Source organism: Coregonus clupeaformis, unplaced genomic scaffold, assembly GCF_020615455.1.
Source record: "Coregonus clupeaformis isolate EN_2021a unplaced genomic scaffold, ASM2061545v1 scaf0262, whole genome shotgun sequence".
NCBI classification, from domain to species: domain Eukaryota; kingdom Metazoa; phylum Chordata; class Actinopteri; order Salmoniformes; family Salmonidae; genus Coregonus; species Coregonus clupeaformis.
In genome coordinates this window covers 173,801-179,800 of record NW_025533717.1, presented here as the reverse complement: position 1 = coordinate 179,800, position 6,000 = coordinate 173,801, and positions in this window count along the sequence as shown.

The following is a 6,000-nucleotide window of genomic DNA, read 5'->3' as shown; positions in this document are numbered from 1 at the left end:
TCTGATAACAAACAGATATGAGTATCCCCATGTCCTGACCCACCGTGTGTGTTCCCGACCCAGAAGGCAGCAGGAATGAGGAACAGAAACAGAGCTCTGGAGACCACCACCAGGACCCAGCTCAGACCACAGTCAGGAAGACAGCAGGAATGAGGAACAGAAACAGAGCTCTGGAGACCACCACCAGGACCCAGCTCAGACCACAGTCAGGAAGACAGCAGGAATGAGGAACAGAAACAGAGCTCTGGAGACCACCACCAAGACCCAGCTCAGACCACAGTCAGGAAGACAGCAGGAATGAGGAACAGAAACAGAGCTCTGGAGACCACCACCAGGACCCAGCTCAGACCACAGTCAGGAAGACAGCAGGAATGAGGAACAGAAACAGAGCTCTGGAGACCACCACCAGGACCCAGCTCAGACCACAGTCAGGAAGACAGCAGGAATGAGGAACAGAAACAGAGCTCTGGAGACCACCACCAGGACCCAGCTCAGACCACAGTCAGGAAGACAGCAGGAATGAGGAACAGAAACAGAGCTCTGGAGACCACCACCAGGACCCAGCTCAGACCACAGTCAGGAAGACAGCAGGAATGAGGAACAGAAACAGAGCTCTGGAGACCACCACCAGGACCCAGCTCAGACCACAGTCAGGAAGACAGCAGGAATGAGGAACAGAAACAGAGCTCTGGAGACCACCACCAGGACCCAGCTCAGACCACAGTCAGGAAGACAGCAGGAATGAGGAACAGAAACAGAGCTCTGGAGACCACCACCAAGACCCAGCTCAGACCACAGTCAGGAAGACAGCAGGAATGAGGAACAGAAACAGAGCTCTGGAGACCACCACCAGGACCCAGCTCAGACCACAGTCAGGAAGACAGCAGGAATGAGGAACAGAAACAGAGCTCTGGAGACCACCACCAGGACCCAGCTCAGACCACAGTCAGGAAGACAGCAGGAATGAGGAACAGAAACAGAGCTCTGGAGACCACCACCAGGACCCAGCTCAGACCACAGTCAGGAAGACAGCAGGAATGAGGAACAGAAACAGAGCTCTGGAGACCACCACCAGGACCCAGCTCAGACAACAGTCAGGAAGACAGCAGGAATGAGGAACAGAAACAGAGCTCTGGAGACCACCACCAGGACCCAGCTCAGACCACAGTCAGGAAGACAGCAGGAATGAGGAACAGAAACAGAGCTCTGGAGACCACCACCAGGACCCAGCTCAGACCACAGTCAGGAAGACAGCAGGAATGAGGAACAGAAACAGAGCTCTGGAGACCACCACCAGGACCCAGCTCAGACCACAGTCAGGAAGACAGCAGGAATGAGGAACAGAAACAGAGCTCTGGAGACCACCACCAGGACCCAGCTCAGACCACAGTCAGGAAGACAGCAGGAATGAGGAACAGAAACAGAGCTCTGGAGACCACCACCAGGACCCAGCTCAGACCACAGTCAGGAAGACAGCAGGAATGAGGAACAGAAACAGAGCTCTGGAGACCACCACCAGGACCCAGCTCAGACCACAGTCAGGAAGACAGCAGGAATGAGGAACAGAAACAGAGCTCTGGAGACCACCACCAGGACCCAGCTCAGACCACAGTCAGGAAGACAGCAGGAATGAGGAACAGAAACAGAGCTCTGGAGACCACCACCAGGACCCAGCTCAGACCACAGTCAGGAAGACAGCAGGAATGAGGAACAGAAACAGAGCTCTGGAGACCACCACCAGGACCCAGCTCAGACCACAGTCAGGAAGACAGCAGGAATGAGGAACAGAAACAGAGCTCTGGAGACCACCACCAGGACCCAGCTCAGACCACAGTCAGGAAGACAGCAGGAATGAGGAACAGAAACAGAGCTCTGGAGACCACCACCAGGACCCAGCTCAGACCACAGTCAGGAAGACAGCAGGAATGAGGAACAGAAACAGAGCTCTGGAGACCACCACCAGGACCCAGCTCAGACCACAGTCAGGAAGACAGCAGGAATGAGGAACAGAAACAGAGCTCTGGAGACCACCACCAGGACCCAGCTCAGACCACAGTCAGGAAGACAGCAGGAATGAGGAACAGAAACAGAGCTCTGGAGACCACCACCAGGATCCAGCTCAGACCACAGTCAGGAAGACAGCAGGAATGAGGAACAGAAACAGAGCTCTGGAGACCACCACCAGGACCCAGCTCAGACCACAGTCAGGAAGACAGCAGGAATGAGGAACAGAAACAGAGCTCTGGAGACCACCACCAGGACCCAGCTCAGACCACAGTCAGGAAGACAGCAGGAATGAGGAACAGAAACAGAGCTCTGGAGACCACCACCAGGACCCAGCTCAGACCACAGTCAGGAAGACAGCAGGAATGAGGAACAGAAACAGAGCTCTGGAGACCACCACCAGGACCCAGCTCAGACCATGGATAAATAATAATAATAAATAATCATGTATATATGTGTTGAAATGAAATTGTGTTTTTCAGAGATTATAATGTTCTGTGGTATAATTCACCTGACTTCTCTATGTATCTCTATTGAGAATGTGTTTTAAAGCTTTACTGAGCTACTTTGAGTAAACTTCAACCATAGGCTAGGTGTTTGTATGAAACCATGGAAACTGCTGTGGTTCTGTTCAGTATCTGTCTTCTTCTAAAGACACACCCCCTTAGCATCTAAGCCACACCTTCTTAGCCTAAGAGTCACACCCTTGTCATGTCTAAGCCAACCCTCTTAATATGTTAGCCACACCTGCTAATTATCTAAGCCACACCCTCAAACAAAAACCTCTGAAAGGTTGCTGGAGCCTTTCCAAACAGAATGGTATGACCTTAACATTGAGGAGACCAGAGGGCAGAATTTCCCAAACTTGGTCCTGCGGACCCCAAGGGCAGCACATTTAAAAAACCAAAACGTTCCATAGGGGTAAACTACGTCAGTCTTGGATCATCTGTCTTGGAAGTAGCACTGTTACATTATCTCTTTTTGATACAAGCAGTGTCTTCATAATTCACCACACCTAATTTTATAATCAATTCTAAATGCTTACGGCAATGAAAGTAAAATCAGTAAATCAAATTAAACTAAATCAATATTTATTCAAGGTACATTTAAAACATATCAGTTCCCTTTACAAAAATATATATGACCATGTTTCCTGAAGTTTTGAAAATATTATTTTACTCTGATAGAGTCAATGCAGGTGTGTTCTACAGTCAAATTAATGCAAGCTTAAAAACATCAATTTTAATAATTATAAAGGCAAAAAATAATACTCAACCATAATAAAATGACTCTAAACTCATTGTCATACGTTGAGAGAGAGAGAAAGATATTGGAAGTTACAATTATTCCATAAAAAGTAAAATAAGTGGTAATAACATCAAAGTTCTTGTCCTCCCAGTTAAGTCTATAATGGTTCAAGGCTAACACCCTGCTGGTATTGATGGCTGGTATAGGTCTCACTCTGCTGGTATTGATGGATGGTATAGGTCTCACTCTGCTGGTATTGATGGCTGGTATAGGTCTCACACTCTGCTGGTATTGATGGCTGGTATAGGTCTCACACTCTGCTGGTATTGATGGAGGGTATAGGTCTCACACCCTGCTGGTAATGATGGATGGTATAGGTCTCACTCTGCTGGTATTGATGGCTGGTATAGGTCTCACCCTGCTGGTATTGATGGCTGGTATAGGTCTCACACTCTGTGTAGGTACTAGAGAGAGAGAGAGAGAGAGAGAGAGAGAGAGAGAGAGAGAGAGAGAGAGAGAGAGAGAGAGAGAGAGAGAGAGAGAGAGAGAGAGAGAGAGAGAGAGAGAGAGAGAGAGAGAGAGAGAGAGAGAGAGAGAGAGAGAGAGAGAGAGAGACAGACAGATGGAGAGAGAGAGAGAGAGGCACACAGATGGAGAGAGAGAGAGATTTTACAATTAATCTGTTAATGTTATTGATATGTAATCATACATTATGATTATTTCAAGTAAATCATCATATTATTATGTTATTATTATTCCTTTAGTTTTTAATTGGTATACTTGCCACTGCTTTGAGTAGTACTGGGTTACACATCACATGGACTACAAATAAAGATGGCCACCAGTCATAGAACTACAACACAAATTCTGACTATACCTTCTCTCTTCTCTCACTTCCCCTGGTGGTAGTCCTGTTCAGAGGAACCTGAGTCTCAGCTGCAGCTGCAGAGGAAGAGTTATCACCATTAAAACAACAAGTAAAGAACACATCTGATATTGAGCTGTCAATTTAACATGGTCTACATTAGTTTACCAGAGTATTTGAAAGAAGTTTGATTGATTGATTGAATGATGTTTGATTAGTTGGATCATTGATTGATTGATTTTTTCATTGATTGATTGAGTTGGAGAGTATTACAGATTAAGTGAGAGTGAGTGTATTCTGACTTTTTAAGTACAATAATGACTTTTATCAAATAAAGGAATGAGTAAAAGAGTGCTATAAAAGAGTGAAGGAGCATATACAGCTTGTAAATAATGACTTAAAAATTAACACAGGACACAACATCCAACACAGAGGAGGGGAGGAGGGGGACTCAGGAGGAGGGGAGGAGGAGGACTCAGGAGGACTGACTTCTGGACAAAACATTAAACACAAACAGAACTACTCTCTTAGAGTGAGTTGTCAATTATCTACTGCTGATTGGATGTTTACAGATGAACTTGAGGCAATGGTTTATGACCTTAGATCAGCCTCGGATGATTGATTCAGAATAACATTTAATGGAACCCAGACACACCAATACTAATACAATATTAATAATACTAAAGATACAGCCAGAAGATCTATATATAGAATAATAATTGTTCTTACCAAGTGAAATCCGAGTGGTGATGTTTCCATAGTGGTAGAAGTCTATCCATTTAATACCTCCTTTCCCTCAGTCCTCCCCTCAGACCTGAAACCCAGGCCCCCCTTAACCCCTCAGTCCTCCCCTCAGACCTGAAACCCAGGCCCCCCTTAACCCCTCAGTCCTCCCCTCAGACCTGAAACCCAGGCCCCCCTTAACCCCTCAGTCCTCCCCTCAGACCTGAAACCCAGCCCCCCTTAACCCCTCCCCTACAGAGCAGCAGCACTAGCTGAGTAAACCACAACCACAGACACAGGACTATACATGATATACAATCATATGGACACTCTCCCATATACCCACATATATGTGCACTCATGTAAACAGATACATACATTGACAACTACTAATGTTGGTAAGTCTGATATTATGATGTTGGCATTACAGTACTCATATAAGAGCTAGTCACTGATTGGCTGAAAAGACACACTCAGTACACAGGAAACCCACACTGACTTCCTGTTGTTCAGAGTAGCTGGGTCTTTCAGTAACAGGGTCAGAGTAGTTGGGTCTGTCAGTAACAGGGTCAGAGTAGCTGGGTCTGTCAGTAACAGGGTCAGAGTAGCTGGGTCTGTCAGTAACAGGGTCAGAGTAGCTGGGTCTTTCAGTAACAGGGTCAGAGTAGCTGGGTCTTTCAGTAACAGGGTCAGAGTAGCTGGGTCTTTCAGTAACAGGGTCAGAGTAGCTGGGTCTGTCAGTAACATGGTCAGAGTAGCTGGGTCTTTCAGTAACAGGGTCAGAGTAGCTGGTTCTGTCAGTAACAGGGTCAGAGTAGCTGTGTCTGTCAGTAACAGGGTCAGAGTAGCTGGGTCTTTCAGTAACAGGGTCAGAGTAGCTGGGTCTGTCAGTAACAGGGTCAGAGTAGCTGGGTCTTTCAGTAACAGGGTCAGAGTAGCTGGGTCTGTCAGTAACAGGGTCAGAGTAGCTGGGTCTTTCAGTAACAGGGTCAGAGTAGCTGGGTCTTTCAGTAACAGGGTCAGAGTAGCTGGGTCTGTCAGTAACAGGGTCAGAGTAACTGGGTCTGTCAGTAACAGGGTCAGAGTAGCTGGGTCTGTCAGTAACAGGGTCAGAGTAGCTGGGTCTGTCAGTAACAGGGTCAGAGTAGCTGGGTCTGTCA